At 39.3% G+C, this 26,667-nt stretch overlaps 1 protein-coding gene across 5 annotated transcripts in view; it reads right to left on the reverse strand.

Annotated features, from left to right (window-relative positions):
- The window catches only part of LOC115518422 (cationic amino acid transporter 3-like), a 91,973-nt gene that overhangs the window by 37,587 nt on the left and 27,719 nt on the right, over nucleotides 1-26,667 (reverse strand). The window contains exon 1 of one of the 5 annotated variants that reach the window (XR_004343861.1): nucleotides 23,044-23,197. The exons of 3 other annotated variants lie outside the window; for them this stretch is intronic. The gene's annotated coding sequence lies outside the window, so the exon portion shown is untranslated. Of the gene's footprint in view, nucleotides 1-9,059; nucleotides 9,134-23,043; nucleotides 23,198-26,667 lie in introns of those variants that run through there. One more of the 5 variants, XR_004343863.1, reaches the window with a different exon arrangement.

The raw sequence follows: 26,667 nt of genomic DNA on the forward strand, positions 1-26,667 counted from the left end.
GAGATTCTCTGCTGTCCTGTATGCTGTTTTCCAGCCCAGCGATTAATTTTATGACTATTATTCTAAATTCACTTTCTGTTATATTATTTAAATCCTTTTTGATCAGCTCATTAGCTGTTGTTATTTCCTGGAGATTCTTCTGAGGGGAATTCTTCCGCTTGGTCATTTTGGATAGTCCCTGGTGTGGTGAGGACCTGCAGGGCACTTCCCCTGTGCTGTGGTGTATAACTGGAGTTGGTGGGCGGGGCCGCAGTCAGTCCTGATGTCTGCCCCCAGCCCACCGCTGGGGCCACAGTCAGACTGGTGTGTGCCTTCTCTTCCCCTCTCCTAGGGGCGGGATTCACTGTGGGGTGGCGTGGCCCGTCTGGGCTACTTGCACACTGCCAGGCTTGTGATGCTGGGGATCTGGCGTATTAGCTGGGGTGGGAAGGCAAGGTGCACGGCGGGAGGGGGGGCAGGCTTAGCTCGCTTCTCCTTAGGTGATCCACTTCAGGAGGGGCCCTGTGGCAGCCGGAGGGAGTCAGATCCGCTGCCGGAGGTTTGGCTCCGCAGAAGCACAGAGTTGGGTGTTTGCGCGGAGCGAGCAATTTCCCTGGCCGGAACCGGTTCCCTTTGGGATTTTGGCTGGGGGATGGGCGGGGGAGATGGCGCTGGCGAGCGCCTTTGTTCCCCGCCAAACTGAGCTCTGTCGTCCGGGGGCTCCGCAGCTCACCCTCCCTTTGTCCTCCGGCCTTCCCGCTTTCCGAGCAGAGCTGTTAACTTATGACCTCCCAGACGCTAAGTCGCACTTGCTGTCGGAACACAGTCCGTCAGGCCCCTCCGCTTTTGCAAGCCGGACTCGAGGGCTCTGCTTGGCTGGCGAGCCGCCCCTCTGCCCCGGCTCCCTCCCGCCAGTCCGTGGAGCGCGCACCGCCTCGCCGCCCTTCCTACCCTCTTCCGTGGGCCTCTCGTCTGCACTTGGGTCCGGTGACTCCGTTCTGCTAATCCTCTGGCGGTTTTCTGGGTTATTTAGGCAGGTGTAGGTGGAATCTAAGTGATCAGCAGGACGCGCGGTGAGCCCAGCGTCCTCCTACACCGCCATCTTCCCAGAATCTCAATAGGACTTTAATAGCTAGAGAGGAAAAGTCAATGCCTGGCTTCAAAGCTTCAAAGAATAGGCTGATTTTCTGTTAGGAACTAACGGAGCCAATGCTCATTTACCATTCCAAAACTCATAGGGGCAAGAATTATGCTAAATATACTCTGTCTATGTTCAGTAAGCCTGAATGACAGCACATTTGTTTATAACATGTTTACTAAGTACTTTAAGCCCACTGTTGAGACCTAGTGCTCAGGGGGAATAAAACAAAGAAAGATTTTTTCCTTTGATAGTGCATCTGGTCACCCAAGAGCTCTGATGGAGCTCCATCTCTGATGGAGATGTCCAAGAGATTCATCTTGTTTTCACACCCGATAACCCAACATCCATCTGCAACCCATGGGTCAATAAGTCATTTTTGACTTTCAAGTCTTATTATTTACAAAATACATTTCATAAGGCTATAGCTGCCACAGATAGGGATTGCTCTGATGGATCTGGGCAAAGTCAATTGAAAACCTTCTGGAAAGGATCTGCCATGCTAGATGCCATTCAGAAAATTAATTATTCATGGGAAGAAGTAAAAATATCAATATTAACAGGAATTCAGAAGAAGTTGATTCCAACCCTCATGGATGACTTTGAGGGTTCAAGATTTCATTGGACAAAGTCACTGCAGATACAGTAGAAACAGCCAAAGAACTAGAATTAGAAGTAGAGCCTGAAGACGGGAGTGAACTGCTGCACTCTCATGATAAAAATAACAGGAGTCATCTTATGGGTGAGCGAATAAAGTGGTTCTTGAAGATGCTGTAAAAATTGTTGAAAGAACAACAAAGGATTTAGAGTATTACATAAACTTACTAGCTAATAAAGGAGCAGCAGCAGGTTTTGAGAGGACTGGCTCCAATTTTGAAAGAAGTTCTACTATAGGTAAAATGCTACCACATGTACAGAGAAATCATACATGAAAAAAAGGAAAAGCCTACCAATGTGGCACACTTGATTGCTGTCTTGTTTTAAGAAATTGCCACAGCCACCCCAACTTTCAGCAACCACCACCCTGATCAGTCAGCAGCCATGACTGATGGCTTGAGGGAAGATGCCTGACCAGCAAAAATACTACACTCACTGAAAGCTCACTGAAAGCTCATTTTTCAGCAATAAAGTATTCTTTTTTTTAAGTTTATTTACTTATTTTGAGAGATAAAGAGGGGGAGAGGGTGTGAGTTGGGGAGGAGCAGCGAGAGAGAAATCCCAAGCAGGCCCCCACGCTGACAGTAGAGCTGAAGCAGGCCTCAAACCCATGAACCGTGAGATCATGACCTGAGCTAAAATATTACATATTTTAGCTTTTTGAAAGCTTTTAGATAAAGAGGGGGAGAGGGTGTGAGTTGGGGAGGAGCAGCGAGAGAGAAATCCCAAGCAGGCCCCCACGCTGACAGTAGAGCTGAAGCAGGCCTCAAACCCATGAACCGTGAGATCATGACCTGAGCTAAAACCAAGAATTGGATGCTCAACTGACAGAACCACCCAGGCACTCCAGCAATAAAGTATTCGTAATTAAGATATGAACATTGTTGTTCAAGACATTCTATTGCAAACCTAATAGATCACAGTATAAATATAATTTTTATATGCACTGGGAAACCAAACAATTCATTTGCCTTGCTTTATGATATTGGCTTTATTGTAGTGGTTAGAAACAAACCTATAAGATCTCTGAGGTATGCCTGTATCACCAGAAAAGTAGGGAATATATGTGGGAGTAGATTCTAAGGATACTAAATCAGAGTGAACAGAACAAAATAGGTAAAAAGCTAAATTTACTGATACAAAAATTCTGGCTTAGTGCATTAAATACAGTGGCCAGGAGTGGCCCTAATAATTTACTTAGCTATTTGCCAGAAACCTGGCTCCAATGATGAATGTCAGAAAGTTGGGCTGGAATGACACAGGTGTAGATTCCAATCACACTGAAGTGCTAGAACTTCCTAGGTATAGTCTAAAAAGGGAGTCCAGAGGCTTAGGGAGATGGGAATGCTAGAGTGGATTATCAAGTAGATTACTGTCTACTCTCTTGCTGTGTCCACCAGGAAAATCCAGAGGACACTCCCTTCACTAAGGTTGTGAAAAATACATTAATAAGGGGAGCCCCAGCATCCCTGAAGAACTCATAGTGGCTGTTCTCTTTAAGCTAGGAATGACAGTAAGGAAAGTATTGCCTTTGAACTAGGTCAACAGAATCAACAAGAATGATGGATTCCAAGGTATGGGAGCTAAATGGTAGCAATTCAATTCATAACCAAAGAAAAGGTACATGTGTTGCTATAAGAGGCAAGAGAACAGAAGCAGTAATCATAATAGTCCACAGAGAACTCTGGCATTGGCTAGTTGGTCATGATGTCCTTGAAACAGATTACTCAATCTGAATGTGCAGAATACAAAGCCCTGATTCTGGTAAATGGAAGTTTGACCTGAATCACTACAGAGTCAGAGTCCTTCAACGAGTTCCCAGAAATGACCCAATTTATAGACAAAGAGTCCCTTGAATAAAGTGGAGGTTGGGACGCTTTGAGGAAGAATTCTATTACATAACTAAAATTTTATGTAGTAAGTCTTCACACTAGTATTCTCCAGAGGAACTTATCAGAGTAATTACGTACTGGGGAAAGGAAAATAACTTCTCAGAAATTACTGGACATTAACTCTGAAATGACAGTTTCTGGAAGACTAAAATGCCATGGTGATCCACCAGTCAAAACACGGACTGGACTTTATAAAAGTCACATGATCGATGCAGTTTTGCTCAGGTTCATTACAGAGTGGGCCCAGGAGGTCCTCTAACCTACTCTACGGTTATTTCCCCGGTTCCAGATCATATTATCAGAACAGACATATTCAGCAACTAACCAAATCCATGTATTGGTCCCCTGGCCTATGACTAAGGACTGTTATGGTAGGAAAGATCAAGTAGATGCCAGTATAAGTGCCCTTACCTACCAAAACAGTGAATACAATACCGTTTGTCCCATAGATAGGATTCTTGGGTCTAGGGATCAGGGTGGAAATGGGAGTGGCTCCTCTTACAATTGCCTCCTAGTGATCCACCAGTGAAATGCTTGCTTCCCATCCCTGAAATTTTGAACTTTGCTGGTTTAGAGGTCTGGGGCACCTGGGAGGTTCAGTCAGTTAAACGTCCGACTTTGGCTCAGGTCATGAACTCATGGTTGGTGGGTTTGAGCCCCACATCAGACTCTGTGCTGACAGCTCAGAGCCTAGAGCCTGTTTCAGATTCTGTGTCTCCCTCTCTCTCTGCCCCTGCCCTGCAGAGGCCTACAAAACCCAAATACAAGCAAACTGCTAAGGCAAGTCCACACACCAGGCAAGGATGTGTGACTAATTAAGATACTTGCTGAGAGCAAAAGAATAAGGAATGGGAAACGGAAGAAGACAGTTATAAAATAACATCTAATGACCACATGTCAAGTGAGAAACAGGACTGTAATAACTATGAAAAGAAAAGAAAAGAAAAGAAAAGAAAAGAAAAGAAAAGAAAAAAGAAAAAAAAAGAAAAAAAAAAAAAAAAGGAAAAGAAAAGAAAAGAAAAGAAAAGAAAAGAAAAGAAAAGAAAAGAAAGCATTTCTTATTTTCTTGTCGTTGGTGGTATGTATGTATGTATGTATTTAGGTCCCTTTTCCTATTTTCCTAACATCTAAATAAAATGTGTTAATAGTAGCTGACTTCACATCTCAGGAGTTAAGTTGGAGGATTACCAAAGAAGGATGTGATTCAGCAGGAAGAGGAATGAGCATCATCCAAAGATGAATAACAAGAACCTGTGCCCTTTTTTGGGGAGAAGAAGAGTTTGTCTTTGGTTGTACAAGGGACAGTTGTTTCCTTGGGCAGCCAGATATATGGAAGGTAGAAGTGAAAGAGTGCCCTTGTTTTCCATATGTGAAAAGGTTAATTAAGGCCAGGATTGATGACCTCACTGGCACAGGGCAGCACCGAGCCCACAACTCTGGGTGCTGCTAGATATCCTCGGGGAAAGAGCAGAGTCTGTAGCTCCACCAGATGCTGTTGGTTCTCCTTCAGCTTCTCTGAACCCTCAGCCAAGCAGTATGCCAGTCCATGTGCATGTACACCCACTCCTGAATCATCCACACTGGAGACTGTGAGGCACTGAGACTAATACAGGTTCTGCTAAGAAACACGATTCATGATTCACAGGTTGCAGTTTGCCTCTGCACCCCCACTGTACATCACCTTCTCTTCCTGACCGTTGGCGTGGACTTCAGTGCCACACACACAGGTGACAAACACCAGGGAAGAGCTTGACCACTTCACACAATCACATAAGGTTAAATCCCTCCAGTAAATCCCTTGTATCATGCATAGTGCCTCTGCTTCTCTGATCAAACCCTAACTGACAGAGAACTTCCGATCCAAGATGGCAACATAGAAGACCCTGAACTCATCTCCTCCACAGACACAACAAATCTACGCCTATTAACAGAGCAATTCCTTCTGAAGAACTGCGAGCAGACTGAACAGCTTCTGCACAACAAAAGATAGAGCACATGAAAAACAGCAAGAGACACACACTGTAACAAAGAAAATTCCCAGCCCCTTTGCTGCAAACTACAGTGGGAAGGGATACTATTGAAGGGCCGGGAGCAGGTTCATCTGTCCTGGGACACAGAAAAAAAGCCACAGTTTGGAAGGGAAATTAGAATATAAAGGAACCAGCCTTAGGCCACTACCAAATGGTGGGGCAGCTCCTAGAACTCTCTCCAGATCTGAGGCGCTGGCAAGTGCCATGGTTAACGTTCCCAGTCCACCTTGACAGCACAGACGGGAGCGGGTTCCAGAAGCCATAGCTGGCCTGCTGCCTCTGCGAGCCCTGGTCATACTAGCCCTGAACCCCTTAGGACACAGAAAAAAAGCCACAGTTTAACAGAACAACTGAAATATAAAGGATCCAGCCCTAGAACTCCATCAAATGGCAAGGGAGCTGCTGGAAATCTCTGGATTGGAGGGCCTGGTGAGTGCCAGATCCTGTGTTCTCTTCCACCTTGCTAGCATGGATGGGAGCACAATCCAGGCACCCTAGCTAGCCTACTGCCTCAGTGAGCACTGGTCCCTAGTCTACACCATCCCAAGCCATCCTACCAAGGCAGCCCCAACGCAATGCACACTGCAGCACCCTGGTCAGCACTCACTACAACTACAGCCAACCTCCAAAGTGACACAGGCACAAAGCACCTGGGAACCACGCAGACCTGTACCATCTTGACTCCAGATGATATGTGCTAGGACACCACAGTGCACAGCACTCCAGGACCTCCTGGCTCTTGCTCTCTTCTGCTCTAGCCACTCTGTGGCTCTAGCCACAGAGCACCACAGGAATCTCTGCCTTGCACCCATCTTGGTTACAGCCACCTTGCCCAGGAACCACCGATTTGGGAGTGCCCTGGGAGATTCCCTGCCCCCATCCCGCCTCACGGCCCCACAGGACACAACATGTGCGGAGCATCCCAGCACACCCTGGGTCATGCCCACTTTAGCTCCAGCCACCCCATGTAGGTGTCCCCTATGCTGAACACCCTAGGACACCCTGGCTTGCACCCACATCAGTTTCAGCTCTTGTGCCAGGGTACCATCTGTACAGAGAGGACTGCCCAGGCCAATGGCCACCTCAGCTCTGGCCATCCCACCAAGGCAGCACCAGCACAGAGGACCCCAGCATCCCTGGCCCATGCCAGGCAAAGCTCCAAGTCAATGAAAGCCACCAGGCACACACAGTCTGCACAGGGGACAACCACACATATACATAGGACTATTCTTTCAAGTTTAGGAGATGTAGCTGCTCAGCCTAATTCACAGAAACAAACACAAAAAAGTCCAAAAAAAAAAAAAATGAGGAGACAAATCATATGCTCCATTTAGGAGAAAACAAAACCTCAGATAAAGGACTAAATGAAATGGATATGGCAAATCTACTTGATGAAGAATTCAAAGTAACGGTCATAAAAATACTCACTGGACTAGAAAGTGGAATGGATAAGCTCAGTGATAACTTCAACAAACAGATGGAAAATATAAAAGAGAACCAATGAGAGCCAAAGAATATGGTAACTGAAATAAAATACAATAGATCACAGGAAGCAGAAAAACAGTCCAGCAATCTGGAAGACAGGGTAATGGAGAACACCCAACCTGAATGTTTTATTTTATTTATTTTTTTAATGTATTTTTGAAAGAGAGAGAGAGAGAGAGAGTGAGTGAGAGAGAGAGAGAGAGAGGGCAGAGAGAGAGAGAGAGTGTGTGCAGGCAGGGAAAGGGCAGAGAGAGAGGGAGACACAGAATCCAAAGCAGGCTCCAGGCTCTGAGCTGTCAGCACAGAGCCTGATGCAGGGCTTGAAACCATGAACTGTGAGATCGTGACCTGAGCCGAAGTCGGAAGGATGCTTCACTGACTGAGCCACCCAGAAGAGAATAGGGGTGCCTGGGTAGCTCAGTTGATTAAGCGTCTGTCTCCCAATCTTGGCTTAGGTCATGATCTCACGGTTCATGGTTTGAACCCCATGTCAGGCTCTGCACTAACAGCACGGGGCCTGCTTGGGATTTTCTGTTTCTTTTCCTCCTTCCCTCCCTTTCTCTCTCTCTCTCAAAAATAAATAAACATTTAAAAAAGAGGATAGATTCAGGGTCCTCTGTAACAACATTAAGCATAGTAACATTTGCATTAGAGGGGTGCAAGAAACAGAAGAAAGAGAGGAAGGGGCAGAAAACACATATGAAGAAATAATAGCTAAAATAGTTCTCTAATATGGGGAACAAAACAGACATCCAAGGTTCAGTAAGTACAGGCAGCCCTTTAAAAAATGAACCCAAGGAGGTCCACACAAAAACACACAATGGAAATGGCAAAGATTAAAGAGAGAGTTTTAAAAAGGAGCAAGAGAGAAACAAAAAGTTATATTCAAGGAAAACCCCATGAGGCTATCAGCTGATTTTTCAGCAGAAACTTTGCAAGCCAGAAGAGAATGGCATGATATATTCAAAGTGGTGAAAAGAAAAAACCTGGAACCAAGAATACTCTACACAGCAAGGTTATCATTCAGAATTGAAGAAGGAATAAAGAGTTCCCTGACAAATACAAAGTAAAGGAGTTCATCTTTAAGTGGAAAAGAAAAGGCCATAATTAAAAATTTAAACAATTATGAAAGGAAAAATATTCCATTAGTAAAATCAAACATAACAGTAAGGTAGTAGAGAAACCACTTATATAGCTAGTATGGTTAAAAAATAAAGAGAAGTAAAATCCACTGTACCTAAAATAAATTATGGGAACTCACAAAATAAAGAGATGTAAAAACTTCTAATATATACATAAACATTGAGGAGGATAGTAAAATTGAAATTCTCTTAGAATGTGTTCAAACTCGGGGTGCCTGGGTGGCTCAGGCAGTTAAGTGTCTGACTTTGGCTCAGGTCATGATCTTACAGTTTGTGAGCTGGAGCCCCACGTGGGACTCTGTGCTGACAGCTTGGAGCCTGGAGCCTGCTTCAGATTCTGTCTCCCTCTCTCTCTGCCCTTCCCCACTTGCACTCTGTCTGCCTCTCTCTCAAAAATAAACAAACATTAAAAAAAAGTTCAAACTTGAGTAGCCATCAGCTTAATTTACATTGGTATACACATGTTATATATGAACCTCATGGCAACCACAAGCCAATAACCTCTATGAGATATATAAATAATAAAGAGAAAGAAACCCAAGCATAACACTAAAGAAAGTCATCAAAAAGAAAAAAAGAAAAAAGAAAGTCATCAGTTACAAAAAAAGAGAGCAAGAGAATAAGGAACAAAGAACGACAACAACAACCAGAAAACAAGTAACAACATAGAGAACGACAACAACAACCAGAAAACAAGTAACAACATAGCAATAAGTATATATCTACTCATAATTACCTTAAATGTGAACAGTCTAAATATGCTGCAATCAAAACCTAGGAGCTGAAAGGAAAAAAAACAAAACAAAACACAAAACAAGACCCATCTATATGCTGCCTACAAGAGACTCACTTCAGACCTAAAGAAACATACAGACGAAAAATTTACAAATGAAACAAAATATTCCATGCAAATGGAGACAAGTGGAGATAGCAACATATCAGACAAAATAGACTTTAAAACAAAGACTATTATAACAAAGAAAGGAATTACATTACAATAAAGAGATCAATCCAACAAGAGTATACAGCAACTATAATTCACTATGCAACCAACATTGGAACATCTAAATACATAAAGCAAATATTAAGAGACATAAAGAGAGAAATTGATGGTAATGCAATAATAGGAGACTTTAACACCCCACTTACATCAACACACAGATCAAAACAGAAAATCAATGAGGGAACAATATCTTTGAGTAACACATTAGACTAGATGGAGCTAACATACATACAGAATATTACATCAAAAAACAGCACAATATATATTCTTTTCAAGTGCACATAGGATATTCTTCAGGATAAATCACATGTTAGGCTACAAAAAAAGCCTCAAAAAACTTAAAAAGATTGAAATATTATAAATAATCTTTTCTGACCACAATGGTATGAAACCAGAGATCAATTATAAGAAAAAAGGGGGTGGGGGGAGACACAAACACATGGAGCTTAAATAACATGATACTAAGCCACCAACAGGTCAACAAAAAAAGCAAAGAGGAAATTAAAACAAAACAAAACAAAACACATGGAGACAACTGAAAATAAAAACACAATGGTCCAAAATCTTTGGAACACAGTGAAAGCAGTTCAAAGAGGGAAATTTATAGCACTACAAGCCTACCTCAAGAAAAAAGAAAAATCTCACTCTAACCTTATACCTAAAGCAACTAGAAAAAGAACAAACAAAGCCCAAAGTTAGTACAAGGAAGGAAATTATAAGCATCAGAAGAAGAAGAATAAATGAAATAGAGACAGAAAGAAGAGAAGGGAAAGGGAAAAAGGAAAAGAAAGGAAAAAGAAAAGAAATTCAGTAAAATGTGGTTTCCATGAGCTGGTTCTTTAAAAAAAAAAAAAAAAAAAAAAAAAAAAAAAAAAAACACTTGATAAACCTTTAGTCCAACTCATCAAGAATAAAAGAGAGAGAACCAAATAAATTCAGAAATGAAAGGTAAATAACTGATACCACAGATATACAAAAGATTATGAGACTACTATGAAAACATATGCCAACCAATAGGACAATCTACATGAAAAAATTCCTAGAAACACAACCTTCCAAAACTGAATCAGGAAGAAATAGAAACAGACCAATTATAGGTAAGGGAATTCAACTAGGATATCAAAAAACTATGAACAAAGAAAAATCCAAGACCAGATGGATTCACAGGCAAATTCTATCAGGCATTTAAAAAAGAGTTAATACCTATTCTCCTCAACTATTCCAAAAAATAGAAGGGGAAGGAAAGCTTCCCAATATATCCTATAAGGCTGGCATTACCCTCATACCAAATCCAGACAGATACCACAGAAACACACACACACACACACACACACACCACACACACACACAACTATAGGCCAATATCCCTGATAAATGCAGATGAAAAATTCTCAATATTAGCAAAGCACATTCAGCAATATATCAAAACAATCATTCACTATTATGAAAAATTATATGCCAACAAATTTGATAGCCTAGAAGAAATGGATAAATTCTTAGAAACATACAACTTCCAAAACTGTATCAGGAAGAAATAGAAACAGACCAATAACATCCCAGAACTGAATCAGGAAGAAATAGAAAATTTGAACAGAATGATAACCAGCAATGAAATTGAATCAGTTAATCAAAAAACTCCCAGCAAACAAAAGTTTAGCACCAGATGACTTCACAGATGAATTCTTACAAATATTTAAAGAAGAGTTAATACCTATTCTTCTCAAACTATTTCAAAAAATAGAAAAGGATGGAAAACTTCCAAATTCATTCCATGAAGCCAGCATTACCCTGATACCAAAACAAGATAAAGACACTACAAAGAGAACCACAGGTCAATATCTCTGATAAACATAGATGCAAAAACCCACAATAAAATATTAGCACACCAAATTTAACAATACACTAAAAAACAAAAAATCATTCACCAAGATCTAGTGGGATTTACTCCAGAGAGGCAAGGGCGGTTCAATTATTTGCAAATCAATCAATACGATACATCACATCACCAAGAGGAAAAATAAAATCATATGCTCAACTTAATAGATGGAGAAAAAGCATTTGATAAAATCAACTTCCATTCAGGATAAAAATTCTCAACAAATTAGGTTTAGAGGGAACATACCTCAACATAATAAAAGCCATACATGAAAAACCCACAGCTAACATCATACACATGATGAAAAACTGAAAGCTTTTATTCTAAGATTAGGAAAAGACAAGAATGTTCACTCTCACCACTTATTCAACACAGTTGGGAGTCCTAGCTGCAACAATCAGACAAAAAAATAAAAACCATCCATATTGGTAAAGAAGTAGAACTGTCACTATTTGTAGATTTCTATACTATATATAGAAAACTCTAAAGACTCTACTGAAAAACTATTAGAACAATAAAGTTGCAGGATACAAAATTAATATATAGACATATGTTGCAATTATATACACTAATAATGAAGTAGAAGAAAAATTATAAAAACAATTCCATTTACAACTGTACCAAAAAGAATAAAATACCTAGGAATAAACCTAACCAAAAAAAGTGAAAGACCTGTAAACTACAGGACACTGCTAAAAGAAATTGAAGAAAACACAAATAAATGGGAATATTCTCCGCCCACAGACTAAAAGAAGTGACATTGTTAAAATGTTCATAATGTTCACAGCAATCTACAGATTTAGTGAAATCCCTATCAAAATTCTAATGGCATTTTTCATAAAACTAGGGCAAATAATCCTAAAATTTGTATGGAACGACAGAAGACTTCAAATAGCAATCTTGACAAAGAAGAAACAAAACTGGAGTTATTACAATCTCAGATTTCAAGATATATTCTAAAACTTCAGTAACCAAAACAGTATGGTACTGGCCCCAAAACAGACACACTGATCAATGGAACACAATAGAGAGCCCAGAAATAAATCCACATCTATACGGTTAATTTACGACAAATGAAGCAAGTATATACAATGGAGAAAAGATAGTCTTTTCAATAAATGGTTAGGAAAACTGGGCAGATACATGAGGAAGAATGAAATTGGACCACTTTCTTACACCAAATACTAAAACAAACTCAAAATGGATTAAGAATGAAGTGTGAGCCCTGATACCACAAAAATCCTCAAAGAAAACATAGGCAGTGATCTCTTGGACATTCCCCTTAACAACCTAATTAAGGATATATCTTCTTAGGTAAGGAAAAAAATGCAAATGTAAATTACAAATGCTAATTACATCAAAATAAAATGCTTTTGGGGCGCCTGGGTGGCGCAGTCGGTTAAGCGTCCGACTTCAGCCAGGTCACGATCTCGCGGTCTGTGAGTTCGAGCCCCGCGTCGGGCTCTGGGCCGATGGCTCGGAGCCTGGAGCCTGTTTCCGATTCTGTGTCTCCCTCTCTCTCTGCCCCTCGCCCGTTCATGCTCTGTCTCTCTCTGTCCCAAAAATAAATAAACGTTGAAAAAAAAAATTAAAAAAAAAATAAAAAATAAAAAATAAAATGCTTTTGCACAGCAGTGGAAACCATCAATAAAACAAAATGACAACCTAGTGGATGATAGAAGATATGTGCAAATGATAAATTTGATAAGGGATTAATATCCAAAATACATAAAAAGCTTATATAACTCAACACCAAAAAAACAAACAAACACTCCAATTAAAACATGGGCAGAACACCTGAATAGACATTTTCCCAAAGAAGACAGAATGGCAAACAGACATATGAAAAGATGCATAACATCACAAATCATCCAAAGATATGCAAATCAAAACAACAATGGAGTATCACCTCACATCAGTCCAAATAGCTAGTATCAAAAACACAAGAAATAACAAGTGTTGGCAAAGATATGGAGAAAAAGACCCTTGGTGCACTCTTGGTGAGAATGTAAAATGGTACAGCCACTATGAAAAACAGTATGGAGATTCCTCGGAAAATTAAAAAAAGAAATACCATATAATCCAGCAATTCTACTTCTGGGTATGAAGAGAATGAAATTGTTGATTCAAAAAGATATATGCCCCCCTATGTTCACTGCAGCATTATTTACAATAGCCAAGATAGGAAAGCAACCCGTGTCCAATGACAGATGAATGGATAAGATGTGATATACATGTGCAATGGAATATTAATCATAAAAAAGAATGAGCTCTTGCCATTTGCAACAACACACACACACACACACACACATATATATATATATATAAAGTATATATATATATATATATATATATATATATATATATATATAAAGGGTATTATGCTAAGTGAAATAACTCGGAGAAAGACAAATACCATATGATTTCACTTATAGGTGAAATGTTAAAAAAAAATGAAAAGAAATACAGAGAACAAACTGGTGGTTGGCAGAGGGGAGGAAGGTGGAGAGGTGGAGGAAATGGTGAAATAGGTGGAGGGGGATTAAGAGGTACAAATTTCCAGCTGTAAAATAAGTCCTGGAGATGAAAAGTACAGCATACGGAATATAAATAATATTATAACAACATATGGTGATACGTAGTGACTATAGTTATCATGTTGCAATCCTGGAAATAATACCATTATATGTTAATTATATGTCAACAACAAATAAAAAAAACATAATAAAAACTCTTTGCAAACTAAAATGTTTCTGGAAAAATAATATATCTTTATATTATGATATTAATCTGAGTAGTGAGACTAGGAGTGACTTATGTTTTCTACTTTATGATTTCTTAGGTTCCTAGAATTCTACCAAAAAACATATCATTCCTTGGAACTCTTATGCATTGCTTGGGGGAATAAAAAATGAAACAGTGAGTATGGAAAATAATATGACAGTTCTTGAAAATTTAAACACAGAAATACCATGTGATTCAGCAATTCTACTTCTAGGTATATATCCAAAAGAACTGAAAGCAGAGGCTCAAAAACATTTGTACTGCAATGTTTATAGGAGCGTCATACACAACTGCCACAAGATAAAACAACCCAAATGTACACTGACAGACAAACTGATAAACAAAAGGTGGTATATACATACAACGCAATGTTATTCAGCCTTAAAAAGATACCTATCACAAAATGGATGAAGCTCAGAGACATTATGCTAAGGGAAATAAGCCAGAAACAAAAGGACAAATATTGCATGAGTCCACTTATATGAGGTACCTAGAGTAGTCAACTTCATATGGACAGAATATGAGTAGTGTTACCAGCAACTGGAGGAAAGGGAATAAGGGAGCATTACTGTATAATAGGTACAGAAATTCAGTTTGGAATGATGAAAAAGTTCTGGAGATGGATACTAGTGATGGTTACACAATAATGTGAATTGCTGCCATTGTACTATATACTTAAAATTAGTTAAAATGGTACATTTTGGTATATATGTTTTACCACAATAAAAAAAAACTCACAAAACAAAACTCAGAATTTTTAAAACAAGTATATATTTCACGTTTTTTAAGTGTATTTATTTATTTTGAGAGAGAGAGAGAGAGAGAGTGCAGGAGAGGCAGAGAAAGAGAAAGAAGAAGGAGAGAATCCCAAGCAGGCCCCACACTACTAGCACTGAGTCTGAAGCAGGGCTGGAACTCACAAACCATGAGATCATAACCTAAGCTGAAATCAATAATCGGACACTTAACTCTGAGCCACCCAGGCACACCAAAACAAATATTTTTATAATTTATCTTTCTTTATTTTTATTAAGACTTTCCTCTTAGAGCAGTTTAAGGTTCACAGCAAAATTGAAAGTACAGAGAAAAAAAAATTTTTTTCAAAGAGCAGGCAATTAGAAATAAAACAGAATATACTATACAATGTAATCATTTCCACTAACTTGAAATGGATGCCATTCTAAAATTGAATTGGAGATTCAAACTTCTTTATAAAAATGAAAGAAAAATCATAGCAAGATTTTTAAACCGTAATTTAAAATATTTTTTAAACCTAACCAATGATAATTTGTCACTATTAAGCACAAAAAAATGTTAGAAAGTAAACCATATGTTATAGTGACTTTTAAAATGACTACACGGTTATTCCCACACTAATTTTTACTGAGAATTCTCCAGATTTCAGAGAAGTGTCCAAAATCACATAAACAAGTATAACACCAATGATACTTAAACACCACATACAAAATGATTAGCAAAAAAGACCAAAGCTTTGAGGCTTTTTTTAATTAACTCAACTGTACTGAATTTTAGCAAGAAATTATTGTATGATCTTAGCAAACTTAACCTGTTCCTCTTCACCTCTTTCCTTGTCTGTAAAATTGAGATGGCAAAACCTATCTTATAAATAACAGATTCAAATGTCCCAGATTAGGCAAAATCCATCCACATAAATACTCAAATTAATCATTCAACGTTTCATTCAATACTTGCTTTAAAGAGTTACAATTCAATCTTAAAAGAGGAACTCCTATTCTATGGAGGGATTAGATTTCAGACGAAAACATGAAAAGGTCAGAAGTGGGGGAAACATATGGTGCAAAATTAAGGAACTTCAAATTCCTGTGAACGACTAAAATTTAGTAGTACATACATATGAACAAGTAGAAGACGCTTGAGGGCAGGAATTTCTCACTATATAAACCACTTTCTAACAATATACCTCTGAGCTTCCTTCCATGTTTTGGTTTGAAAGCTCCTGGTTTGCAAACTGTCTTTTTGGTGTGTGCACAATACACTTTCACTAATTACTACTTCATTGATTCATTAGTTTTACCTCTGTTATTTCTAAACTTTTGACAGTTTGTGGTGTCAAAATGGGATCCAAAGAAAATACCCCTTACTTCCCCTTCCTCCTCAACTGAGGCCCCTATGGTGATGGAACCCAGAGTCTACTGAGTTCAATGCTTTCTCATTTACTCTAGAGTTTGAAGGTAAGTCTCTCTCATATCTGAGCTCTGTTCTCTCCATTTTGAGCTGACTTTAATTTGCATACCTGTATTTTGTTTGTTGAAGCTTAATCATCTTTATTCTAAAGGGAAGAGGGGCGGGGAAACACATGGTTCCCTGTGTTTGAGAACAGCTTTTAGAAAACAGCCCCTCAAATGAACTCTTAGGGAACCTAAAGGCAAAGATGTGTTCTACCTGGTTGGTCTATGGACCAGGATTTTGTGCCTTTTTGGAAAATGGGTGAACTTATAGAATTGTAGTGGTCACTGTAGGGCAACTTTAACTTGAAGTGTATCTTAAGCTGGGCCTTTGACAAGAGAGGATTTCAAACCTCTCAGAGACAATGGAATGCATTCTTTGATAAGCAGAAGCTTCTAAAAGTTCCTTACAGCTTGCAAACAAACAAACTTTGCTTTGCTATCTGAGCAGGTAGCCTCAACTTAGCCCATCTGCCAGAAACACAATTTGGATCCAACTATTCTTTTATAAACTAATGAGTTTTGGTTATGGCTATCAGCTCATGCCTAATTTTTTTTAAACAAAAGTTATAAGATCTGTTTGCCTGTCTATATGTTTGTCTATCTATACATGTTATAGATGTGTGATAGTTTTCTAACTCCAGATGGTATTGCCATAACTAATGTGTAAGGAGCTATTTAATTGGCTTAAAGAAAAAATAAGTCCTTATAAATGAAGTACTCTTGAAACCCTCAGAAATATAAAAACTAACCCAAATGTTTTCAAGTTCACCTGACCTGATACAACTTTTGATAAGTAAAACCTAGTTTAAATTTGTTGGCTTAATAAAAGCAAGCATGTCTTCAAAATTTACCAACACGAAAAATAACTTAGGATGATGGTTAGGTGTTTTTTTTTTCTTTTTTAATATTTAGCCATTTTTGAAAGACAGAGAGAGACAGAGCACAAGCAGGGGTGGGACAGAGAGAGAGGGGGACACAGACTCTGAAGCAGGCTCCAGGCTCCGAGCTGTCAGCACAGAGCCCGATGAGGGGCTCGAACTCATGAACCGTGAGATCATGACCTGAGCCGAAGTCGGATGCTCAACCGACTGAACCACCCAGGCGCCCTGATGGTTAGGTGTTTAATGTTTAATTCAAGCTTAACTGTTAAAAACAAAAATAATTTAAATAAATGTAAATAACAGAAATGTCGCCTATCAGGAATCCTAAGTTCTCTCTGGTCTGGTAAGAGAGCAAATGCAGAAATGAAAACGAGAGAGGCTAATATCTAGAAGGATACACCAGCCCCAAACAGAGAGTTCTGTCTCCTTTCATCTCCATATTTATTGACCTCTCAAGACTACAGACGTGGTGAATGTGCAGAAAGAAACAATCAGATAGTAGTCATTAATTTGTGGAAGCAAAGAGTCTGGGGGGGCAAGTGGCTTTTGAAATTGTGATCAAAGCACAATAATATATTGGCGTCACCAGATGGAAAGTAGTATCCTGTAGGCAATACAACTAATTAGCAGTTATCTTTAAAAGTTTAAGATTGATGGAGCATGCAGCTTTAAGGATAACTGGTTACTATTCTAGCTAGCTAACCTTGGGTGCTTTAGCCCTGTGGGCAGCTTTCTGCCCTAAGCCTTTATAATCCATTAATGTAAGTGTAGGAATTCTTGAACCTATTTCCCATACAGAAAAGTACAGACCAAGTTAAATTAAATAATGAATATTTGTTGACTATCTAAGTTATTTCCCAATGAGTTAATAAATATACTGAATCATTAAACGTTAAACATAAGTTTATCTACTTTGGGCTTTCTTTTTTTTTCTGTATTGTAGTATTGCTAATATTTTATTTAAGGAAACTAACTTTATTTAAACTCCTACTGAAATAAAACTATACATCACTACCAGAAATGAGGAAAAAACAGTCACTTGCTATAAGTAAAAAGTAACCACACCTATAATTATAATAAATGATAAATGTAACCAATGATATTTTTGGCCTACTGGGAGTTTGGAGCTTGGGTATTGCTCTTTTTGTTAAAATGAGGAATCAACAGATATAAGAGAATTACTAAAGACATACAACCTCAACTAATAATTTTTCCCTGAAGCTAATAAGAACTAAAAAAAGTTAAAAACATATCTCTAAAAAGTTTTATAATTGTGTATTTAATTGTGTATTTAAGCTATGTGATTCAATGTACTTTTTATCACACCTGAGTTACAACTAAAACTGACCTGAGCAAATCAGTGTTTTGGAAATGCCATTTCAATACATTTAAGTCAGCTCTCTGAATTGGTTCCCATCATGGCAGTCCCTCAGTACTACTACACTGCCTCAAATCTACCTCAGAGTGAATGGTTTTTATTAAGCACCTCCCTTGCACTACTATGCAAGGTTCTTAGTTATGTTTAATTTGTCTCCATTTGTATCATCTGCTACAAGGAAACCTAAATCTAGTTCTTCATCTTCTAGGAAAACTCTTCCAATAAATTCAAGCTATGGCAACTATCCTTTCACTTATGAGAAATCACTATATTCTATTAGCACCTGCCAACATTGTTTTACCCTAGCCTCCAACCCCAACTTTTGGCCTTTTTAATTTTTACAGATAGACGATACTTGGGTCTGTTAATAACTATGTCCTTTGCCACACTAATAAACATACCATAAAAAAATGTATCTAAAAAAACCAAAAAACGTATCTCTAAAAAGTTTTTATAATTGTGTATTTATAAATTTGCCAGTCCACAATTGCTTACTTCTTAGTTTTTACTAGGAATTCCAAGATTATAAGCATTAAAAATCCTAATTAATAGATGTAATTTAAAGCTAATAGAAATAATACAGGAGAAAGATAACAACTTTATATGAATAGTAGGAAAGGAAAATAGAATGTGTTTTTTGGACAAGGAAAGAAATGAAGGACATGGGTTTTTGTTAGTAGTGGTGGTGGTGGTGTTTGGTAAGGGAAACAAATAAAGCGATTTCATCCTCAAGTAAAATAATTGTTCCAGAATGAGGAAAAGAAAAAAAAAAAAAAAAGATGGGGCAAAACTGGAAATCTTGAGAAAAGAATTTTATGTATGGTCTAGCTACAAGTGAAATGGATTTAAGTTTTAAAAAAAAAGTGCTAACATCAAAAGTATACTGGTACAAAATTAGAATTTGGTTTTCTGTTAAAAGGACAAAGTTTTGTTTTGTTTTGAGTATTGATCAGTTCTTCCTAAGAAATTATAAATAAAACTTTTTCTGTACCTTTAAGGTAATCTATTTATGAAACAAAGATCTGGGTCTTATGAAAATAATTTTGTGTAATTCTTCATCACATCTTGGATTACTTAGAAAAACTGAGTCTTCTCTATTACAAGAGCTCAATTTTTTATAACTATGTAGACTTTTATATTTGCCTTTGGAATCTTTTAATTGTTATTCTGGTTGAATGGGTACCTAAGTATTATTTCAGAGTGACCTATGATCCTATTTGACCAAATGTTTTAAATCTTTTGACATTTTAAACAAACTTCCCCAAATCGACTTCTAAATAAAGTAAAAAGAGGAAGGTTAATTTATGTAGACTTACTTGATATATTAAATTGCATGGGAAACACTGTCAAATAATGTTTTACCTTAGATCATAATTTTTATATAGGATATATTAAATAATTCAAAAATTATTTGAAATTCCTAAATACCTGACATTTCCTGTCATAGTCATAATTCTAGTCATAATTCCAGCTTTTATCTTAAAATATCATAGATCATAAAAATAACCAATTTTATTTCTCAGTTGCATGTCTGCACGTGTGCATGTGTATGTATGTGTATGAACTCTCACCAGATCTTTAACCATGGCTATTTTTTAATCTTTTTTCACTCTCTGGCAGTGACTGTTTTACTCTGATCTCTCACAAAAGTGTTCCTATAAAAGTGCTTCATTTACAAGGAAATTCATGGAAAAGACTGACAAGTACAGGTTTGTCATAACTTTAAGATCATAACACTGAATGGGTAAGAATTTCAAACTGATACGTAAAGCTGCTGACCTAAGCTGAAGCAAAACAAGAATTATAAGAGACTGAACTGATGAGACGATGATTATAATTTTTTTATGACTTCATTTAAAACACTGCTGGTTCTTAAATGTTTTGTTGTCCGGATTTAAAGGGTCCTGTTTTCTCCTCTCTTCTAAGCTACCTATAGCTTACAGCAGCACTTCAGTAAAATATAATTTTGTAAACAAAGGTTGAAACATGTATATTTTTCTCCCTCCCTGATCCCTCCAGAATTCAGAAATTCATATTGAATATCTTTATTTTTCATGACAATACATGTATTTACATAAGCTCAACTGACTCTTTTCTTTGTATTAGGACACAATTAGAAACGTCCTAATGTTAGCTTCTTAACCTAAAAAGACTTGAAAAGTTCAATCTAAGATTCCTTATGAAAAGTTCCATTCCAGCAGAGCAGATTTAAAAGAGCCTATATGGTCAGTCACTATTCTTGCTGCACTTACGTAAATAATCAGGCCAAATCTTTGAAACTAGACTTAATTTGCAAACAAGCTAGTCTTACCATGGTTATTTTTGATAAAAATAAGAACAATTTTAAAGAGAACAATGTTTCAGTAGTACACCTCTGTGGATATCAGATTCAAGTGCTGTTAACTGTCCTTGAGGTTTTGTTTTCTCACAAAATGAACTGGATCCTGAATTCTTCTAGTTTCCTCCAATACTTGACTAGAACTCTCCAAACTAACATTTCCAGTTTTCTCCCACTCTTCTCACCTGGAATCACTATGGAAATAAAGTTGCCCTTTTCTCAAAGCCATGCAAGGTAAAGCTGGACAACCGAATATAAACTTCAGAGAAACCACCAAAACAGCTCATGTGAGGCCAGTCCTTGTGTCTGTTGCTCTGTGGTCACGCAGCAAGATACCAGAGACATTCAAACTGCAAACCAGGAAAATCTGTCAATTGCCACTCTTGCCCTCACTCCATCTGAAGATGCTTTGAACCCAATATTTATAAATTTTCTCAACTGGCTGCCCTCCAAACTCAGTGAATTTGTAATTTCCTTCAACTATTAACCTTTGTTTTTCGTTCGTTTCCACAGAAATACTTTTTATTAAATTACCTGACTGCTCACATCATAAAGAGGCCTAATTGGGGTGGAAGTTCATCTGCAGCACTGCCTCCTAAAATAAAACATCCTCGTGTTCATCCAGTCCTAAGTCATCATGAGGATGTGACTGTTAATACATCATGTTATGCTTTTGTAAATAACTTTTTAAAAATTGCAATCCATTTGATTTATTTAGTTGGTTAAATCTTGACACCTGGGAATCTGCTCTGGGGAATTTTTCAGTCTTTGGCTATGGTTCTCCTTAAGTCATCATATATACTTCTTTAATATGTTGTCTACTCCTAAGGGTTCTTAAATGCCTGCCAGCAGCCACTCATATGCCAAATGGTATCCATCAGGATCAGATTACCAGAGGAAATAAACAATAAACACATAAATGATGAAGACGGTGACTACATGGCCCTCAGGCTGATTATTCAACGAATGGCAACAACAAATATGTGGTTCTTCAGACTGGGTACATGAGAAAATAATCAAAATGGGGGAATTGTTAAAATAAAAAACCAACAGAGACCAGCCTTGAAACTTCCTTGGCAGACAAACCAGTTTTGTCATACAAAGCTTAATTTAGCTTATTTTGTAAGACTAACTTTCCCTGGATAAATTACTTGTTTACGCCCGTGGAAATCATAAGCACAACTTAAACTGTTTCCCAAAGTTGACACGAGGTAACAACTAACCAATTCCCTATCACTTAAGAAAATGTAAATACTCTTGGGGCGCCTGGGTGGCGCAGTCGGTTAAGCGTCCGACTTCAGCCAGGTCACGATCTCACGGTCCGTGGGTTCGAGCCCCGCGTCGGGCTCTGGGCTGATGGCCCAGAGCCTGGAGCCTGTTTCCGATTCTGTGTCTCCCTCTCTCTCTGCCCCTCCCCCGTTCATGCTCTGTCTCGCTCTGTCCCAAAAATAAATAAAAAACATTAAAAAAAAAAAAAAAAAGAAAAGAAAATGTAAATACTCTTATCACTGTAAAAAAAAAAAAAAAAAAAAAATCCTTAGACTTCTTACTTCCCAAGCTGCTTTGTAACAACATAGCCCTGCGCCTAATTCTGTTTTGGCTTGAGTGCTCCTGGTTCCCCAGCTGTTCTTTGGTGGATGCTCAACAAACTTTACTAATTGCTACATCAATGATTCATTGGTTTTCTGCTATTTTTGAACTTTGACAGCAGCCACAGTAAATGTTGTATGGGGTCACAGCCAGTCATTTATGTTGGAGTAAATACCCTTGAGGTACTACAGGCTAAATCAGAAACACACCCCTCCTCTCCCCACCAACTGCTTCTTAAAGACGACAGCAATCCTCCACTATGCCTGCGTGGCCCCTGTACCGTTCACAATAAATGGTGGTTGCCAATAAACAGATTTTGGAAACCAAACTTCCTGCATGGGAAAGGTTGGAGATAAAAAGGAGTAGAATGTCCAAGGTTCCCCTAAAGGCCCGAGTTCCACTAGAGATGGGCGAGGATTAACGAACGCCCTTTTCTCTCCTGCACAGTATACTGGTGAAAGGAAGTGATCCGCGATGGACCGCCCTCGCCCTCAGTAAGGAGAAAGAAAAGATTAGCCCTTTCAAAGCCGAATTACCCCAGATCCTCTCCCACCCATCCACCCTCCACCCCTTCCACCCTCCAGCCCCTCCACCCCTTCCACCCTCCAGCCCCTCCACCCGCACCCCCACCCCCCACCCCCTGCTTCTTAGGTCTCCGACCTCAAAGAGCACAGCTCAGGAACTGTAGGCTTTCAGCCGCTCTCCAAAGAAAACCTTCCCCTACCAAGCTTCCCTTTTTCTCCAGCTGGGAGCATTCGCCCTCCGGTTTGGTCTCCTCAACCAATTGCAAGTAACACTCTTCTCTAATTGGTGAAGGGGTGTGGCCACCTTTTGTATCACCGAACAAGACTATGGATGATTGGTTGCTATTGAGAGGGTTTCGCCAATGGGAAGCAGTCTTGAATCTCTTGTGGGGAGCCACACTTGTGGCTCGAGTGTTCTGTAGATGCTAGGGCTGTACCCTCGGCTGCCTACCGGTTTTTTATTAATTAATTAATTAATTAATTAATTATTTTTTTTCCCGCGTTGCTTCGTCCCCTGGGCTCTTGGAGGGTGCTGTAGCCGTTCCCCTCACCGCTGCAGCCATGATCTCCTTAACGGACACCCAGAGTAAGCACTCGCCCGGGTATCCCCGCCTGGAGCCTCACACGCCCGTTGCCCGAGCTCCTCTCGCTCGCCCGCCCCTCTGCCCGGGTCACTGAATGAAGCTCCGTGTTGGGGGCGGCGGCCTGCGGGACTGAGCCAGGGATGCGGGACTGGGAGGGCTGCCTTGAGGGGTCGGGGGCTGGACTTGCAGTGGCAGACCTGGTCTGGGAGGCGGGTCGGCGGGGTCTAGGGAGAAGTCCGATCTGGAGTGGGGGGAAGCCTTTGCTGAGCGTCTGTCTAGCACTAGGGTCTGGCCGCTGTCACCCCCAGTGAGATGGGCGCTTTGTTCCTGCAGATGGCCACAAGAGAAAGTTTGATGTGCGATGTCCGCCGTTCGTCCTTGGGGATGTTTCTGCAAACTTGGACTCCTCTACAAGTTACAGGCCCGTTGTTTGGGAGGCGGTATTTTAAATGTCACCAGTTATCGGGTTTTGGCTTTCTTTCTTTCTTTTTTTTTTTTCTCTTAATATGCTTATACTTTAATATTTTTACTATTTCGCCATTTGCCACCTCTGGAAAGAAACTTCGAAAAATTTCTTTAAACGATTTCACTTTTCTGCCACCTAATGTTTCCGCAGTAGTAAAAAGCCACATTGTGTTCAGTTATACAGTGTCTTTCCTCAATGTTGTATATTGTGCTTTGTGGCTTATTTTATTATTTTAGAATCTCTTTCTGCCTGACAACAGTTCTCCACGCCTTTCTTATCTCTAAGGTTAGAATTGCTGTTTTCCTTTCATTCATAACACTCCTACTTCTCTACCACTTTGTCAATCTTAAGTATTTGCATATCTGCCCAACCTTGTCGGTCCTATATTTTTTAATGGTCATAATAGTCTTTTTGTCTCACTTCGCTTTATCTGCCATCCTCTGGGTTTCTTACTTTGCTTAATTTCCTTTGATTTTCAAAATTTTAAGTATTAAAAAGTCCTTTGAAAACAGAACTTCATTTAAAATGCCCTATTTTAAAGTGGAGCCTTAAGATTTGGGTTCAAGTCATGGCTGGCTTGAACTTAACAGAGCTTCTAATGTCTCCTATATACACTACGACCCCAATCAGGCTTTCTTCCTTCCTGAGGTTAGATGGGTCTGCACCTTGGGGCCACCTGCACTGGCACAGGAAGGGTGCCCATTTTGGTCTGTTGGTCTCACCTGTTCTGATGTGAGAACATATAAAGTCTCTTTTCTTTTATCTTTTCTTTTCTTTCTTTCTTTCTTTCTTTCTTTCTTTCTTTCTTTCTTTTTATTGTTATAATAAAAACTAGCAATTGTATAAAGTCATCTTCTTTCATTTTACTAAGTGCCTTCATGTAAATCATTACACTGAATTTTTATGAGTCCTGTTAGGCAGAGAGGAGTATACCTCTTTTATATATTAAAAAAGGCTCAGGGGTGCCTGGGTGGCCCAGTCTGTTGAGCATCCGACTCTTGATTTCGGGTCAGGTAATGATCTCATGATCCTGAGATTGAGCCCCGTATTGCCTCACACTGAGCATGGAGCCTGCTTGGAATTCTCTCTCTCCCTTTCTCTTGCCCCTTCTCCCCCGCCCCCCTCACAAAATAAACATTTAAAAAAAATAAAAGAGGCTCAAAAGAAATTCAGTGTATGGTTATAAAGAAAGTGATAGAAACAAGGCTTGATCCCAGGTCTGCTGGTCTAGAAACTTTTATTTTCACTGTACCTTACTAGCATCTAAGAAGCCTTGATATAAACTTTGAGATCTAAGAATGATGCAGTTCTTTTGATAAGGATGCATAAGGCAAGCTGACACCCTGCAAACCGCCCCCGCCCCCCCCCCCCCCCCCCCCCGTGGGATATGTGTGACATTCCTCAGGCACTCCTAGCTGCCCTAAAGCTAAGAGAAGCAGAAAACAATTGGTTCACTGATAGAGATGCAGGACATGAAATCTCTATCAGTTTACAAATGTCTTTGTAAATGACAAGACAAAGGCAATCTTATCAATAGCCTAATCTCCAGAAACCTATGGACTCAGTCTCCTGGAGCCCCAACATCACCCTCCCCTCCATAGTGATGTGGGGAACAAAGGCAAGAAGGAAATGGTAACATTAAATTTCTTTATAACCTGTAGCCCATTGACAAAAACTTGAGGCAAATACAGAGTATAACAGTTCTCCAGGAACCCCCTACTATCATTATGTTAATGATTTGCTAGAGAAAAAAACAACCTTAGCTTGACAATAGCTAGGCCTCCAGTATCCTATGAGTCCTCTTTAGCATATGAAGGCCTTTTGGAAGCCTCCTTTTTGCCTTTACCTCCCCCAACTCCATAGTATATGATCAGTCACTCTTCACAACCCCAGTACAGTTCTTTCTGCCCACGAGTCCTGTCCCCGTGCTCTAATAAAATCACCTTTTTGCACCAAAGATGTCTCAAGAATTCTTTCTTGGCCCTTGGCTCTGGACCCCCACCACTCCAAAACCCCATCAAAACCAATGCCAGTTTTGGCAAATTAATGTTATAGGCGACTACACTGAGTGAAATAGGAGGAATGTTTTAGTTCCCATGTTATGGTTTTAAGCTATGGAGTCCAAAACTGGGTTTGAACTCTGGCCTGAATCCACACAACCACCACTCTTCCTGCCCATCTGCCCCCAGCCCCAATGCGCACACATGCATACATTTGCTGATTCTATGAGCAAGGATAATTCTTTTTTTATATTATTTTTTAAGTTTATTTATTTTGAGAGCAAGAAAGCATGAGCTAGGAAGGGGCAGAGAGAGGAGAGAGAGAGAATCCCAAGCAGACCCTTCCCTGGAAGTACAGAGCCCCATGCAAGGCTCGAACTCATGAACCATGAGACCATGACCTGAGCTGGAACCAAGAGTGAACACCTAGCCAGCTGAACCACCCAGGCACCCTGAAGCAAGGGTAATTCCTAATCACTATATCTATGAAATATGGGGCTGTGCTACTCTTCACCTCAAAATTTTGTTAAAGGCATTACAACATATTTGTGTAAAAATTTCGGTACATGTGAAACCATAGCCACACGTTGTCCTTTTGCATTGTAATCAATTTTTAATACTTCTAATACCTAATTAGTTGTATTAGATAATAAACTAATCATATTGAACTTGAATCACCTAGATGCTTCCCCCAGAAGTTCAGAATACTC

This window comes from Lynx canadensis, chromosome B4 (assembly GCF_007474595.2).
Source record: "Lynx canadensis isolate LIC74 chromosome B4, mLynCan4.pri.v2, whole genome shotgun sequence".
Lineage (NCBI taxonomy): Eukaryota > Metazoa > Chordata > Mammalia > Carnivora > Felidae > Lynx > Lynx canadensis.